The sequence below is a fragment of the Wyeomyia smithii genome, chromosome 2 (assembly GCF_029784165.1).
Source record: "Wyeomyia smithii strain HCP4-BCI-WySm-NY-G18 chromosome 2, ASM2978416v1, whole genome shotgun sequence".
Classification (NCBI taxonomy): domain Eukaryota; kingdom Metazoa; phylum Arthropoda; class Insecta; order Diptera; family Culicidae; genus Wyeomyia; species Wyeomyia smithii.
This window is the reverse complement of record NC_073695.1, coordinates 1,447,844-1,466,495: the sequence shown is the minus strand read 5'-3', so window position 1 is coordinate 1,466,495 and position 18,652 is coordinate 1,447,844. Positions and strand designations below refer to the sequence as shown.

Genomic DNA, 18,652 nt, shown 5'->3' with positions numbered 1-18,652 from the left:
ACAAGTTTGAATTCACTAAAGTACGAATTTTCATGGAAATTCGATTTTCTCAGTCTCTCACAGTAGGTTTCTATTTTGTTTTTCCATTTTTCAACTTTACATTTTTAGAAAAAGGTCTCCTGAATTCGAATATGGCGAAAGATTTATTCTAGCATGAACAGATTTTGAGAAAAACAAGTTTGAATTCACTTAAGTACGAATTTTCATGGAAATTCGATTTTCTCAGTCTCTCACAGTAGGTTTCTATTTTGTTTTTCCATTTTTCAACTTTACATTTATAGAAAAAGGTCTCCTGAATTCAAATATGGCGAAAGATTTATTCTAGCATGAACAGATTTTGAGAAAAACAAGTTTGAATTCACCAAAGTACGAATTTTCATGGAAATTTGATTTTCTCAGTCTCTCACAGTAGATTTTTGTTTTATTTTTCCATTTTTTAACTTTGCATTTTTATAAAAGGTCTCCTGAATCCAAATATGGCGAAAGATTTATTCTAGCATGAACTGATTTTGAGAAAAACGAGTTTGAACTCACTAAGGTACTAAGGTACTGACTAAGGTACACTAAGGTACACACTAACACAAACGTTTTGCGGTGCCAGTGCTCACATCGATTTTTTTTTATCTTCGTTGGTTTGGTTAGTTATTCGTAGTTCCGACCGTAGTCTCCGTATAAATTGTCCAAGAAAACAAAAAAAAAAAACTCTATCGTCCGCTTTATTTACTCTAAAGACTAATCACAAGCCACGAGACTCTTTTTTTTGTTTTAAAACTTGAAAGGCTTTAATTTTTTTTTTCAGTTCGTATATTTCTAAACCAACCCGAGATTCCGTATGGTTTATAAATATACGAATTCTGCTCTATGCTATGAACCAAAACTTTGATACCGAGTTGCTGGTATCTAGTTAGATACAGATATAATTACTTGTCTAAGACGTACATACTTTGATAGTTTTAACCATGTTTCACTCAAAATCTGTTCATGCTAGAATAAATCTTTCGCCATATTTGAATTCAGGAGACCTTTTTCTAAAAATGTAAAGTTGAAAAATGGAAAAACAAAATAGAAACCTACTGTGAGAGACTGAGAAAATCGAATTTCCATGAAAATTCGTACTTTAGTGAATTCAAACTTGTTTTTCTCAAAATCTGTATATGCTAGAATGAATCTTTTAACATATTTGGACTTAGAAGGCCTAATTCTAAAAATGTAGAGTAGAAAACTTGAAGGACACAGCTACAATCTCCCTCAGTAGAACATCTTTTTTGACTTTCTATGAAAATACGTAGTTATGTGATTTTGCACTGAAATAATTTGGTAACTTCAAAATTTACTTTTGTTAATCGTTAAATTAATCGAAAAAATAAAAAAAGGCACAGACATATTTGGGTCTCACATAAACTGGGAGGGGTTCAGAGGGGTGGCACCCTTACTAAAACTTAGAGCAACTATTCCCCTTGAATAATATTCCGAGTTTACTCAAATCGGCCGCAGCATCGCTGAGAACGACCATTTTCTAAAAAAAAGTTCCGTCCCGGGTCTTTACGGGTTAATACGTTAACATGGATTTGTTTACATATGGCCAATATCAGGATTATGAATTATGGAATTGCTTTCATATGTGGCCAAGAAAGATCATTGATCGTTTTTTGAAGCTTCTGTTATTTTTGATATTGCAGAGAAAAATCATACCGTAATGCCTATTTTTTTTATTCATGTGCTGTAATAAGTTGTGCCTGATGCTGGTAACAAAATTTGCTATAGAAAGTACAAACTTAAACAAGATTATGCTCTATCAATAATAGCTTGCAAATTACCTAAACGTTAGGATGTACAGTAAACCTGGGAGAGTATAATTAGTTCCTTTATAAAAGTAGAATACGCATTTTTGTTTGCTATAGTAAGTTATGTATTTGTCGAATAACATCAGCAGTTCCAAAAGGGGACTTCGAAATAGGAGTAATTTAAGATACTTCTTCACAATTGTCAATTTTATTCTATCATGGCCAAAAATGGTGCTATGGCCAAAACCGGTGCTTCTACCCTATCACTTTTTTCCGAAAAAATTTTCAATATCCAAACTGACAGGAAAAAAACCATCCGTTCGCGTTCATGGTTTACTTCGATCCCATCTGAACAAAATCATTTTTTTTTGTTATAAAAAAAAACTAAATGTTATTTGCCAGGTTAGAGTCCAGGCCATTCGATGTCAACTGACTTACGCAAGGGTTCTCAGATTTCCTACTAACTCTTCCTCCTTTAAACAGAACTCTACAATAACCTTGTCCAGAGGGACATTTCTGTCGGACTGTGTTTTTAATTTTTTGAAGTAGAATACTTCTCTCAGGAAGTTCGGCTACATAGGGATGTGAAATGAAAATCTAAAACCGAAAAAAGTGAAAAATATGTCCAATTTCAAATGCTAATAAATCGGTTAGTATTCGATGGATTTTCTCCGTTCTTGCAGCAATAGATTGGAAAATCTTCTAAGATTCTTCCCAAAATAAGGTAATTGTAATTTTATTATTCACACTATTGTAATATTGAAAAGAGTCAAGCCTTGTCAAAACGAAAAATTCGACCTCTGATTGGTCGTTATATGATTGCTTCCCAAGCACGGTCGACAGGATCATATACCTTGCAATTGAAAACATGCTATTTGGCCTATATAAGAGCCTGTTTCAGCCGGAGCCGCTCATAATAGTTCTGACAGCGACAACAGCAGTCGTCCTTCCTTAGCAGCAGCACTAGCTCTGTGGTTGGTCACCACGTCTCAGGAGCAGCGCGGTTTTTCTCAGCGTGTGTCGCCAGACAGCCATTATTCCCCCCGTGTTGGGGCAGCATGAAGATTGCCATCAGGAAATCCAATTTTGGAAATCAAAATGCCTTTTTGAAGGCAAATAAACAAGTCATTGAAAGTTAATAATTTTTGTCAACGCAAGCAAGTATTCTGTGTTGCATCCTAGCAATTTAAATTTGTCGCACCCGTCTAATTTACTGAATGTGAAATAGCTTCCACAGTGCATGTTGTCCGTGTATCTTAATTCCCCCAATGTTAGGGCAGCTCAAAGGTTGTAATTAGCAACCGATTTTGAACCGCAACATGCTTTTTTCAAGGCAAATAAAAAAATAATTGAAGGTTAATAATTTTCTGGCATCAACACAAGCAGACATTCTGTGCGGGATGCAATCAAATTCTGTTGTAGTTGTTTAATTTTCACTTTATTAAGTAAACCCCCCACTGTAGGGGCAGCGCAAAGGCTGCGATCAGCATAACCGACATTGAATAATAAACTGCCCTGTTAGTACGCATTCACAAAAGCAGTTAGTTCGACTATGCAGAGCTAATATGAAGTCGATTCAATCAATCAGCATAAACAGAATTTCGTCGTCTCCCAGCTGCCAAGTTGCAACATGATGCAACACGCAACAGCGAGCAAACGAAATCGCTTGATGTTACAAACCGCAATAAGATACGGGTTAAAACCGTTGCGTGTGTGAGAGCACCATCGGTGTTTATTCGCTGGATACACTCTACTGTCTACTGAACGCAATAATCTGCTTACATGCGACATGGGGACGGGAACATTTTCTTCAACCAAGCTGCACAACACGACACAAAACATGTTATTTTGTTGCTTCAATGAGAGTGCTATCGGTCCGGCTCGACAGAATGTTCATAAGAAATCATTTTTGTGCATCCGTGCTACGAAACTGAGGAAAAACTTTAGAAACTGAAAAAAGAGGTGGAGCTTATCAAATGATCGCTCTGAACCAGAATGAAGTCACACATATTTTTCAAGTTATATCATTCCACCACGTACGTAAAATAATTCATTCCTATTTTCATCCCTATATAAGAGCCTGTTTTAGTCGAAGCCGCTCATAGTAGTTCTGAACAGCGACGACAGCAGTCCTCCCTTAGCAGCAGCGGGAGCGAGCGGTGGGTACCATCGATAGCGGATAGCGGCCACAATTGTGGCATGGCTGCGAATAGCGTTTCAGTTGCTCAGCAGTTGGGCCAGCGTATAGCGGCCACAACTGTGGCATGGCTATTCATAGCGTAGCTGTTGCAGCGGGTATATCAGCATCGATAGTAGCAGGGTCAGCTGATGCAACGACACTCCCTTCACTAAAATGCTGTTTCAGTGTGGTAGCGGGAAGCATCAACAGCAGGCTTGCATGAAGTGAATACATCAGCCAGCAACTTTCTCTAAGGTCTCTGCCATAGTAGACGCGAAAAGCGGCGCGAACCGATTCGCTCGGCCGTAGGTTGATATACAGCTCTACTGATGGCTGCACATTAACCTACAGCTGAGCGAATCGGTTCGCGTCGCTTTTCTTGTCTATTATGGCAGAGGCCTAATGGGAAAGTTGTATAAGTTTGTTCAGAAGAATATTATTGTCGGTAATATTACAGAGATGCGATTGCGTAAATCCGATTTGAATTGAACAATTGTTCTTTTGAGAACAAATAACACACGTATTTGAAGAGTTAATAGCTTTTGGTACCAATAGCAGTATAGTGACAGCCTCAGCGGTAAATGCAGATGCAGCCGGTACTTCCCTGAGGTCGATGTAAAGGTGAATGGGAGCAGCACGGCGAAACAGTTCGGGTTATGCTTAGACGCGCGTCATTTTTCGTTTTTGATATTCCCCACATGAAACATGTAGATGCATTTGCCAACACTTCCTCCAGTAAAGCCGTGTCTAGTTTTCAATGTGAAAACACCTTTCTCATTGTGTTGACCGTGCGCCTTAGTCCTCACTATCAAGGTAACACAGAGATGAAGATAAACACTACATCCTATGATAAATTGAACAATTGTCCTTGTAAGGACAACAAATGAATTAATGAAGATTTAATTTTGAATTAGAATACTTCTCTCAGGAAGTTCGGCTACATAGGGATGTAAAATGAAAAATCTAAAACTGAAAAAAGTGAGAAAAATTTCAAATGCTAATAAATCGGTTAGTTTTCGATGGATTTCCTTCGTTTTTGCAGCAATCGATTAGAAAATCTTCTAAGATTCCTACCAAATGCATGAAATTGCAATTTAATCATTCGAACTATTGTACTATTGAAAACTCTTAAGCCTTGTCAAAACACAAAATTCGACCTCTGATTGGTCGTTATACCGCGCTTTCCCAAGCACGGTCGGCAGAGTTATGGACCTAGTTAATTGGGAATGCATCATTTGGCCTATACAAAGAGCTTCATCAGATAATAAACAAACATTTCATCGGATATTTAATTGAACAACTGAAATTTGAAGAACACAAATGATTATTTGAAGAGTTAATATTTTCTCGTTTTGCGCTATAATCCAAAGTTAATTATCTACATCTACATGCATACTCTGACTATTATTACGTGTTTGCGTCGCTTAGTGTGGCTACGGTCATGCAGAACGCAAATAACGGCGCGATGCGATTCGGCAAGACGAAATCTGTTGAAATGTATAGCTCTACTGCGCCTTAAAAAGGGCTGTACATTTCACCACGGTAAGGCGAATCGCATCGCGCCGGCATTCGCGTTCTGCATAACCGTAGCCTTTGTTCCGTTCCCGTTTAATGATGTCGTATTTAATGTGCATATTACAATTCGGCAGCACTTCAAATTCTCATTTGCACAAAATTTAAAAATATCCAATGAACTTCATTCAAAATATCAGACAAAAAGAAATTACAATACTGCCAATGAACGGTCAACGTTTATTTACTAGAAAAAATGACTGACACGCAAGCAGCCAGGTTATCTTTCTTGTAGAAGTATTCTACTTCAACCTTGCGGTCGTGGCTTTGCATACAACCTTCTTGTGGTTTTTTCTTTAAAGTACCGTTTTGAACAAACTTCGAACACATCAGAATAAAAATCACATTATTATAGCTAGAGTAATGATTATTATATACCATTTCTTTCCTTGGAATGTCCTTCACTCACTGATGTATAGCTCTTTACTGTAGGACCACTTCCAGGGAACCAGCAGACGTTGAAAAAAGGGACAGTGTTGAGACGGTTTGCCTATCTATCTCTTAGTGATTACATTGAAGTGTTCGGAATTTAAACCAAAACCGAGTTTTGAATTCTCGTTAATTTCATAAACAAAACATGTTTGAAACTATGTATATGAATAGCACTTAATTGCATCAACAATAAAATATCAGAAAATTTATTTTTCGTTGATTTTTTTCGATGCAAGAAGTTACGTCATAGCTAAAGTGTTTCAAATTTGATGCAGTACGGTACTTTATATTCTAATAATGATACCGCTAAGACCTGATTTTTCCTATGAGTTTTATTACTTTCTACAAAATTGCAAAAATGTTGAATTTTGTTGACGTTTCATGAATGCTTAATGATAACTTTGTTTGGTTAGTAGGGTGTCCCAAAATTGCACAAGTCTGGGGCTCACCCTCCAAATGATAGGAAATGGTGTTACGAACAAACTTTTGTTCGGCGGCAGCTCTAGAAAATGATGTTTTCAACTGGCCCCGATGACTTATTTGAAAAAATCGGCTTTTCCTATGTTAAATCCAAAAAACATGTCCAGTTATTCAATTTTCCATGAAACCTAATCGTTTTATATTTTTTACAGGATCCTTAGGGTCCAAACTATAAGGAAAAAATTCGTTTCGGATTAATTATCTTCAATTTATTTTCCTAAAAAAATTTCTATCGTTTGGAAAAGTGATTTTTCAAGTATACTTTGACATTCAATCAATAAAAGTGGGTACTAAACCTAATGCTCTCGCACACCGAATACCATTAAAAGTTGGGAAATTTTATGGGGAAGAACATTGCCAAAGACTACATGGCTCTAAAATTACTTGATTTTGAGTTATTCGTGATTTACTGTGAAATAAAAAGTTGAATTTTAATGTTTTCCTACAATAATCAAGGTCGAGTGAAGAAATTGAATGAATATTATCAAGTTTACTAAAGGGGAGGAAATGTATGTAATTTAACGAGGATGCGAAAAATGAACATGAACAGAAAGTGCGGCTTAAAATTAGAAAAAAATCTTATTCAGATGGGACTCGGACCCGCAATCTCCGATGACTTCGGTACGGTGCCGGGTCTGCAGACTGCACTTGTGGTATCTTCAGATGTTAGCCTGGTATTTTTCGATAGAAATGTGAATGATGACTCGAAGAGGAAGGTAGTACAAAACTTGAAAAAGGTGAGCAGTGAAAACGACAATTCAAGAGTGGAAAAATTTTCATCTGTAAAAAACTTAGTGGACTCACAAAGAAGTCACTAAAGTTATTTCGATAGACTACGGCTTGATATCAAGTTTTTTTTTATTCAGGAAGATCCCAAGGCCTGGATAGAAAGAATTATCTTGATACCAAATCGAAATGTTGAAGCTTAACAGTTATCAATGACCCTGCAGAACGGGCCTTTTGAGTAGCAGGAGATTTAGTTGAAATTATAATACTATATGATACGGCAAATGAACATTTTAGTATTGGAAAACATCAAAATGTAACTTTTTATTCCACAGTTAATCACGAATAACTCAAAATCAAGTTATTTCAGAGCCATGTAGTCTTTGGCAATGTTGTAACCCATAAAATTTCCCAACATTTAATGGTATTCAGTTGGTGAGAGCATTTGGTATAATACCCACTTTTATTGATTGAATGTCAAAGTATACTTGAAAAATCACTTTTCCAAACGATAAATTTTTTTTTAGGAAAATAAATTGACGATAATCAACCCGAAACGAATTTTCCCCTTGTAGTTTAGACCCTAAGGAACCTGTAAAAAAAATAAAACGATTAGGTTTCATGGAAAATTGAATAACTGGACATGTTTTTTGGATTTAACATAGGAAAAGCCGATTTTTTCAAATAAGTTATCGGGGCCAGTTGAAAACATCATTTTCTAGAGCTGCCGCCGAACAAAAGTTTGTCCGTAACACCATTTTCTATCATTTGGAGGGTGAGCCCCAGACTTGTGCAATTTTGGGACACCCTATTGGTTAGTTATTATTTTTACAAACACTATAACACTACACCAAAACCGCCTTTCGGGTGACTATTTTTTCCGGTTTTCGGATTTACGCGTGTTTTTCATTGGTTTTTCAGAGGTTGAGTTTCTAGAATTTTTACTCGGCTGGAATTTGGTGAAAATGGCATTTCTCGTTATTTTTTTTTTCAATTTTCAGCAGATTGTTGTTCCAACATTACAATATTTTTTGACGCAGAATTACGTCTTACGGTAACATACGAATGCAAATTAAAAACATCGCGAGCGTCTCGAAAATAGTCTACTTTCAAATTAATTTCAACAATTGATAGGAAAATTAGCAATGCGTCCACCAAAATGCGGAAAATTGTGATTTTGAGACGCTTACTACTGTATTATTCAAACATGTAGGGCCTTGTTGAACTCATATATCGACCAATTGTAGCTGAAGGGAAGGTCAAATATTACGAAACTCTTCGTACCTAAAGATTCGTTCTAAAGATTGACTGGGTACTGGATCGACCCAAATAGATCTATGGCAAGTCGCTGCGTAGCAGGCGGCGATTTCAAATATTATATACTCTTAAGTATTTTTTTACGCGTGATATCCGTACTGCGTAAAAAACGAGTACATTCTGAAATCCGCGTAAAAAACTTAATTTGCCAAAGATTCCGCTGAATACTTTCGAAAAAAAATCAATAGCAGTGTTATTTCTACCTCCGAATAGCGCTGTCAATCAAAAAAAAAAATATATTGGCCATATCAGTGAATTTTCAGTAATTGGATTAAAAAAACTCTTGAGCTTCCGGATTCAAATGGTAAGTTGACAACCTGGAAGGAACGTCAAACTTAGCTCCGGTTCTCACAAGTTGATATCTCACACTTCCACGAGTCATACGATCACAATAGACTGCCAGCTGAAACATGGACAGAGCTGGTTGGTGTATCCTGGCCAATGTTGTTATACCAAGTGAGAAGTTGCGAAGCGATCATTGGCGCGTTAACCATATCTCAGGCAGAGGAAATGCTTTCCAACCTGAGCGTCTGTTAACCAAGATGATGCGGCTAGAAACAGCGTCTGTTTTCCATGTCAGGGGCAGCTATCAACGTCCTGGTGCCAGCGTGAGACTTTAAACAGTGCTGTCGCGACAGTCATCCGGCGAGTCTGGGGGTTGGTGCAGGCCTTATAAACCAGCCGTAAAAACAATCAGTACAGTAAGCAAACAATCTTCAGGTCTATGAAGGCAACGAAAACAGACTAACGATTGGAAACTCGGATCATGGAACTGCAGGTCTCTTAATTTTTTGGGAGTACCCGCCTTCTTTCTGATTTATTGAGCGTCCGCAAGTTCGACATTGTAGCGCATTTCTTCTCCGGGTTGGGAAAATACAGGTGAGTACCATACGGTAGCTGCCCAATACATGACCTAAAAATCGTTATCGGATATCTCAACGTTCTGATTGGCCAGAAGAAGGGGTTTAGATGAGTTATTGGAAAGTTCAGGGCACTCCGCTCACAAACGAAAACGGCCTTCGACTCACGAACTCCGCCGCCTCCATTCTTGGAAGCCATAGGGCCATACGTAGACCCTATTTCCAGCAGTGCCTCTTATATCAGTACACCTAGAGATCAACGCTACGGACTGAAACACAAATCGATCACGTTTTGATTGGCAGAAAGCACTTCTCGGATATTATCGACGTCCGGACCTATCGTGGTGCAAACATCGATTCTGACCACTATCTCTTAATGGTCCAAATGCGCCAAACACTTTCGGAGGATCTGGAGCGACTTTAACTCCCTGAAGTCGCTACTGACTACGTGCAAAGCCTTGAGGCAGCGTTGCTGGATTAAGGAGAGCTTACCGAAGCCCCTCTGAAAGACTGATGGAGTACTGTGAAAGCAGTCATTTACAACGCAGCGGAAGGTGCTGTTGGTTTCATCGAGAGAAATCAGGCTAATTCGATTAGGAGTGTCAAACGGTTCTAGACGAGAAGAATGAAGCACGGGCATTGATGCTGCAGCAAAGGACCCGTCATAACGTAGGTCGATACAAACAGAAACGAAGACAACAGCCCTATCTTCTCCGAGAAAGAAGCGCCGTCTAAAAAAGCTGAAGTATGAGAAAATGAAACAGCTGTATCGTTCTCAAGAAACACGTAGATTCAAACACTAAACGCATCCCCACAGGTTTTGTGCCGCGAGCTGAAATTTGTCGGGATGAAGATGGAGGAATCTTGATGGATGAACGTAAGGTGATCGAGAGGTGGAAGCAGCACTACAATAAACACCTGATTGGCGCAGAGGCAGAGTATCAAGACGGTAGGAGGAACGAATTCGTCAGCTATCCACCGTGGATAGGAAAAATATACCGCCCCTCACTATGAGTGATGTTGAGGATGCTATCAAGCAGCTCAAAAACAACAAATCAGCTGGAAAGGATGGCATCGCAGTGGAGCTTATCAAGCTGGGCCCGGATAGGTTGGCTTTCTGTCTGCATCAGCTGATAGCCAAGATCTGGGATACAGAACACCTTTCGGAGGAGTGATCTTCAATAAATCCAGTCAGTTCATCTGCTTCGCTGACGACGTGGGCCTTGTCGGAAAGACGTTTCAGGCGACTGCTGAACAGGACACCAAGCTGCGTGAAGCAGAAAAGGTTGGATTGAAGGTAAGTACGTCGAAAATCATGTATCTGCTAGCAAGGGGAACCGAGAGCGATAGGGATCGCATTGGCAGTAGCGTAGTGATCGACGGAGATGAGTTCGAGGTGGTTGACGAATTTGTGTATCTCGAAATACTGGAACCGTCAAACAACAACTGCAGCAGAGAAATCCGCCGGCGTTTTGTAGCAGGAAGTCGTGCCTACTACGGACTCCAGAAGACGTTAGGTCCTCTACGGGCACGAGACATGGACATTGCTCGAGCAGGACTTGCAAGCACTAGCTGTTTTCGAACGACGTGTACTTAGACCATTTCTGGAGGAGTATGTGAGGATTGCATATGGAGGCGAAGGATGAACCATGAGCTGGTGCAACTCTACAGCAAGCCCAGTATCCAGAAAGTCGCTAGAGCTGGAAGGGTACAATCGGCAGGACATGTCGTAAGAATGCCGGACAACAATCGCTTAAAAATTGTGTTCATCTCGAATCCTACCGGTAAAAGACGTACAGGCGCGTAACGAGCTAGGAGATTGAAGCAATATCTCGGAGTAGGACGCTTAATAAACTAGAAACAAGCTGCCATGGACAGAGTGCGTTGACGTAGCATTGGAATGGAGGAGGGATGTTACACCAGTTAAAAGAAAAGAATTAAGTAACCTCATCCTTTCTGGGCAATCCGCGTAAAACAACGCGTAAAAAAGACTAGTGTGTTTGTATGGTTTTTGATGCAACATTCGCTCATTCGATTCGCAGCCTCAAATAGCGAATAGACCAACAGAGAAATCGGCGAACCGCACTGGTGATTGGAGATCACCATTCACAGCGCTAGATTTCAGATCTCCCGTCTAGGTGGGAAACACAGTAGTGGTTCTGACGGATCTGGCGTGTTTACTTTCAGCCATGCTAATAGTTAGTTGTGCGTGTGCTGGTAGCATGTATTTACATGTAATATGCGTTGTTCGCTTGCTTGCAGTGTGTGAAAAAATAATCTGAGAACTAGAATTATGTCGGGTTAACGGTAAACAGCAATCCGCAATAACGATTAATTAAACAAACTTGCCGATGTCACTATTGTGACACACCAATGGCATTTTTAGCGCCTCAAAACTATTCAATTGATGTATGTATTATTTTGCTGTCATTCGCCAAAACGTTGCTAATAGTGACAAAAAAGTTATTTTTTTCTTTTCCGAAGCAGAATTCAGTTTCACAAACGGTGGTTTACAACTTAAAATAAATGATTTTGGGGCGCTAAGAAGTGCTATTGGTGTTGTTACAATAGTGGCATTCGGCAATTTTGTTAATTTTCTGGTTATCGAATTACTGTTTGCATTTAAAACACTCTTTTTTGTTATTTCTGGCACCATTTCTAAAAACTTTATTATCATAGGATTTTCTCCGAGTTGTGTTGTTGTACGAAACTTACGGTTTAACCTGTGTTATATATTACTAAATAGTTTCATAGATTTCTGATTCACATAATTCTAGCTAGCAGGATTAATAAAATAACATTTAGTGAGAACCAATTTTATTTCTAGAAGTTTCAGCGCTACTTTTATCGCCTGCAACGAATGTAGAACAGCTGTCACACATTTCATAACTTGCAAGGTAAGGAAATTCAACTTTGCTTTAAGAACGTATTTGTGGCCCTGAGAAGGGTCGATTTTAATTTGTACTAGGCAGGAGAAATGGACCAATTAAATTCGAGCTTTAGGTTTAGCTTGGGCCCCACGTGCTTGGCATCAGCAAATGTACCATCTCAACGATATGCTTGTTGACGGTTATACAGTTGACGAAAAACTAATGAACTTCGCGCACAACGTTGGTCTGTATACCCACAAACAGTGTGCAGCACAATACGTCCACTTTTTCGAATTCCCTCATTCTATCTTCATCTCGTGCTAGGCTTTAATTCGCGGCAGATCTAATTCATCATCTGCTGCGTAATGAAAAATATGCGCATTGGTGCTGGTGTATCTGTAGATTTGACGGCTGTAATCGAGTATCTTGCTGTAGAATTGTTGGGATTGGTGGGGAACGCTGCTTGAGATAATGAAAAAAAAAGAGAATAATCCTACGTTATCTGCCGTTAGCAAACCGCAATGACGAAGAATTGAACAATTTTTTATACAAAATCCAAGCTCTTCTATTTCCGAAAAAATTAATTCCCATAGCTAAATTAATTCCCATAGCTAAAAAAACTAAAACCAATCGTTCTTTTGAGAACGACCACATATTTTCAATTGAAGTAGGAAAAATGAATTTTTGCCTCCAATCAAAATTTAAAATTTGACATAATATTTTCATCAAGCGAGATTCAGTTTCATCCACGCTATGTTGTTTTGATGGTAAGGTGGTACTCTACCTACAACTGTATTTCAGCAACCTTCAACAGTATTTTCTTAGTTCTATTTTCTTTTTTATAGTATATAGCAGGTACAAAGGATTGAAAACTGAACATGAAAACTGGCTTGAAATATCATTAAGTGCTTTTACAGATATTTCAAAGGCTGATCTGCAAATTAGCATGTAAAACTAAACAGCAGATGAACGCTTTGTTGCACTTTGCAAAAATTTGAAAGCTTATTGTAACGTCATGAATGTCGCAAAAACCATTTCAATATTTTAAACAATTTGACATGTACTTGGATTTGTAGACAAAGGGATATAGGTTTAGGAAAATACAATCAACTAATCAGCAAAAATCGATCAAAACCTTATGAATGATCATTCTGTGCCGAACACGCATCAGTACTGGACGTGTTTGGTGATCGGTCCGATAGAGTATAAAACAAAAGACGTGTGAACAAGTGTTGGCATTGTTTGCCTGGTCGAGTGAAATAAATCCGGGTTCAAGGTCGTGCCTTTGTGCAACTGTTTCGCATCGTGACTGCCAGCTGGTGCGCAAGCCGATTTGGCTGCTGGCTGGATTGTGCTACAGCAGTGGACGAGACACAAACGAGGAAAAAGAAGAAGCCATCAGTGTCAGCGAGTTGTATCGCTGTGTGGAGTGATCTCACACCTGGCTCGCTGCTGGTGGCTGTTTGGTGCTGCTGTATTGGTGCTGCTGGCTGTAACGGCTGCTACTTCGAACGATCGGACAACCAACCTTACTGGAAGGGAGAAATAAAAAGGTACGTGTTCTTGTCAGCGCTAGTGCGCTAGACTTAGCGCAATGGATGTAGATCCCTCGCCTCCCGCGCCACCATCCCCGAACCCCTCTGACCCTGACCCTTCTGTTACCCCCTCCCCTGTTCATTCTTCAGTCCCCCCTCGCCCCAGGCTTTACCCAGACGGAGCCCAGGGCAGCTATACTGTTTATTTTCGGCCAAATGCAGGACCGAAATCGAAAAAGTTGAACCTCTTGCAGATTTCTAAAGACCTGACGAAGGAGTACAAGGGCGTGACCGAAATTTCCAAGGTCCGGCCTAACAAGCTCCGTGTCGTGGTCGGTAACCTGAAAGAGGCCAACGATATAGCTTGCTCTGAGCTCTTCACACGCGAGTATCGCGTTTACATACCCGCACGAGACGTGGAGATCGACGGTGTCATAACCGATTCGAGTCTGTCCGTCGAGTGTATACTGCAAAGTGCCAAAGGGTGCTTTAAGAACAAAACGTGTCCCGAAGTAAAGGTGCTCGACTGCAAGCAATTGCGGTCAGCATCGATCATCGGTGGCAAAACAGTATACACTCCGTCAGACTCGTTTCGAGTTACGTTCGCCGGGTCTGCACTACCAAGCCACGTCTCGATCCACCGGGTTCGTCTCCCTGTGAGGCTCTACGTGCCCCGCGTCATGAACTGCCTGAATTGCAAGCAGTTAGGCCATACAGCCGCCTACTGCTGCAATAAGGCACGTTGTGGCAAGTGTGGGGAGTCTCATGCGGAAGATTCTTGCAGTGTTGACGCTGAAAAGTGTATTCACTGCGGAGAAAATCTGCATGAGCTCTCGACATGTGCGGTGTACATGCAGCGCAGGGATAAAATAAAACGGTCTCTCAAAGAGCGTTCAAAGCGTTCCTACGCTGACATGCTGAAGAAGACCGTTACCACTTCTCCCGTTACTTCGAACCCCTTCGATCTGTTGTCCTCTGATGAAACCGATTCTGACGATTCACCAGCGGGAGCGTCTTACGCCAATCCTGGGGAGTCTAGAAAGAGGAAAAATATTTCCTCTCCTAAACTTCCCAGAAAAGGTCCTAAGATTTCTCAAAGTGAAATGAAAATTACAAACAAACCAAACAGTGCTGCGGAAAAACCGAAGCAAACTCCTCCTGGGCTGGCAAATTTAAAGTCCCAGAAGGAGTTCCCAGCACTGCCAGGAACATCTAAAACCCCAGTTGCTCCTTTTACACTCCCAGTTGATGAAACAAACTCTGGATTAGTGAAATTTTCTGACATTGTGGACTGGATTTTTGAAACTTTCAATGTACCCGATCCAATTAAAATTTTTCTTACAGCATTCCTCCCAACAGCTAGATCATTTTTGAAGCAGTTGACTGCCCAATGGCCTCTCCTTGCAGCGATTGTATCCTTCGATGCCTAATTCAACTGCGTATATGAAGGATTCTATCTCTGTCTTACAGTGGAATTGTAGAAGTATTTTACCAAAAATTGATTCGTTTAAAGTTTTGATAAATAAAAACAAATGCGATGCATTTTCCCTTTGTGAAACTTGGCTTACTTCAAATATTGATCTCAACTTCCATGATTTTAATATTATTCGCCTTGATCGAGACACCCCATATGGAGGAGTACTTTTAGGGATTAAAAAGTGCTATTCTTTCTATCGTATTAACCTCCCCTCGATTCCAGGCATCGAAGTTGTCGCATGTCAAATGACAATACAAGGTAAAGAGCTTTGTATTGCCTCAATATATATTCCCCCCAGAGCACAGGTTGGGCAACGGCTGCTCTTTGATTTAATAGAACTTCTTCCCTCGCCACGTTTGATTTTGGGAGACTTCAACTCTCATGGCGTGGCTTGGGGTTCCCCATACAATGATAACCGCTCCTCTTTAATCTATAACCTTTGCGATGACTTCGACATGACTATTTTAAACAACGGTGAAATGACACGTATCCCGAAACCTCCAGCGCGCCCAAGCGCTTTGGATCTATCCTTATGTTCGACGTCGCTACGGTTGGATTGCACATGGAAGGTAATCCTCGATCCTCACGGTAGCGACCATCTGCCTATTCTTATTTCATTTACTAACGGGTCAACTCGCATGCGACCAATTGACATTCCGTATGACCTCACACGAAATGTCGATTGGAAGTTATACGAGGAAATGATTTCAAAAGCGGTCGAGTCGATTCAACATCATTCACCACTTGAAGAATACAACCTCCTCGCGGGCTTGATTCTCGACGCCGCGTTGCAAGCCCAAACGAAGAAATATCCCGGCGTAACGATCAAAGAACGGCCTCCCACTCCGTGGTGGGACCAAGAGTGCTCCGATGTCTACACGCAAAGATCCGACGCGTTTAAGGCCTACCAGACGGGAGGTATACCTGGCGACTATATACGGTATTCGGAGCTTGATACCAAGCTTAAAAGCTTGGCTAAAGCAAAGAAACGTGGATATTGGCGTCGGTTCGTGAACGAGACGTCGAGGGAGACATCGATGAGCACTCTTTGGAACACAGCCCGAAGAATGCGGAATCGCGTAACGGTCAACGAAAGCGAGGAGTCTTCAAGTAGGTGGATATTTGATTTTGCCAGGAAAGTATGTCCGGACTCTGTTCCTGAGCAAAACATTGTTCGCGATGCGTCTCCGGGCCACGACGCGATAGAATCACCTTTTACGATGGCAGAACTTTCAGTTGCCCTCCTGTCCTGTAACAATAACGCGCCTGGATTAGATAGAATCAAATTCAACTTGTTGAAGAATCTACCCGGCAATGCCAAGAGGCGCTTGTTGAACTTGTTCAATAAGTTCCTGGAGCAAAACATTGTACCGCAGGATTGGAGGCAAGTGAAGGTGATCGCCATCCAAAAACCAGGGAAACCAGCTTCTAATCACAACTCTTATAGGCCGATTGCAATGCTATCCTGTATCCGGAAATTGATGGAAAAAATGATACTCCGTCGTTTAGACCACTGGGTCGAATCAAATGGTCTACTATCAGAAACTCAATTTGGCTTCCGCCGTGCCAAAGGGACGAATGATTGTCTTGTGTTGCTTTCAACAGATATTCAGCTGGCGTATGCTCGTAAAGAACAAATGGCGTCTGCGTTCTTGGACATTAAGGGGGCTTTTGATTCCGTTTCTATTGACATTCTTTCAGGTAAACTTCACCGACAAGGATTTTCTCCATTTTTGAACAATTTTTTGCACAATTTGTTGTCCGAAAAGCACATGCATTTTACGCATGGCGATTTGGCAACTTTTCGCATTAGCTACATGGGTCTTCCCCAGGGCTCATGTTTAAGCCCCCTTCTTTACAACTTTTATGTAAATGACATCGACGAATGTCTGGCAAATTCATGCACGATAAGACAACTTGCAGACGACAGTGTAATCTCTGTTACAGGAGCCAAAGCTGCCGATTTGCAAGGACCATTGCAAGATACCTTGGACAATTTGTCTGCTTGGGCTTTACAGCTAGGTATCGAATTCTCTCCGGAGAAGACTGAGATAGTAGTTTTTTCTAGGAAGCATGAACCTGCTCAGCTTCAAACACAATTAATGGGTAAAACGATTTCTCAGGTTTTGGTACACAAATATCTTGGTGTCTGGTTCGACTCTAAAGGCACCTGGGGTTGTCACGTGAGGTATCTGATGAAAAAATGTCAACAAAGAGTGAATTTTCTTCGTACAATAACCGGACAATGGTGGGGAGCCCATCCAGGAGACCTTATAAGGCTTTACCAAACAACGATATTGTCTGTTATTGAATACGGGTGTTTCTGCTTCCGCTCCGCAGCAAACACACATTTGATCAAACTGGAGCGAATACAATATCGTTGTTTGCGTATCGCCTTAGGTTGCATGCAGTCGACCCATACGATGAGTTTGGAGGTTTTAGCTGGAGTACTACCATTGAAAAACCGCTTCTGGAGCCTGTCTTCTCGTATTCTAATCAAATGTGAGGTCTTGAACCGTCCCGTGATTGAAAATTTTGAAAGGTTAATCGAACTTAATTCTCAAACCCGTTTTATGACATTGTATTTCAATCACATGTCCCAAAATATTAACCCTTCTTCGAATATTCCAAATCGTGTCGACTTATCAAATACTTCTGATTCTACTGTGTTTTTCGATACATCCATGATAGAAGAAACTCGTGGAATCCCGGATCATTTACGCGTGCAGCAGATCCCTAAAATTTTTTCCAATAAATATCGAAACATCAACTGCGACAATATGTACTACACTGACGGATCACTTCTTGATGGGTCCACTGGCTTCGGTATCTTCAATAACAATTTAACCGTCTCCCATAAGCTCGATAATCCTGCTTCTGTTTACGTCGCAGAATTAGCTGCAATTCAGTACACCCTAGGGATTATCGAAAAAATGCCCACGGACCATTATTTCATCTTTACGGACAGTCTCAGTTCCATTGAGGCTCTCCGATCGATGAAAGATGTTAAGCACTCTCCGTATTTCCTGGGGAAAATACGGGAACATCTGAGTGCTTTATCCGAAAAATCTACTCAGATTACCTTAGCGTGGGTCCCTTCTCACTGCTCGATACCGGGTAATGAGAAAGCGGACTCTTTGGCTAAGGTGGGCGCAACAAACGGTGATATTTATGAAAGACCAATTGCCTTTAATGAATTTTTCGCACTTGTACGTCAGAATACGATCATCAGTTGGCAAAATGCTTGGACCAGAGGGGAATTGGGAAGGTGGTTACATTCCATAATCCCCAAAGTATCGACGAACCCGTGGTTCAAGGGGTTGGATGTAGGTCGGGATTTCATTTGCGTGATGTCCCGGCTTATGTCCAATCACTATAGATTTGACGCGCTCCTCCGTCGTGTTGGGCTCGGGGAAAGTG

At 40.6% G+C, this 18,652-nt stretch overlaps 1 protein-coding gene across 10 annotated transcripts in view; it reads right to left on the bottom strand.

The window, feature by feature from the left end:
- Positions 1-18,652, bottom strand: part of LOC129725280 (mucin-17-like) — a 147,156-nt gene that overhangs the window by 107,845 nt on the left and 20,659 nt on the right. The gene's annotated exons all lie outside the window — the stretch shown is intronic.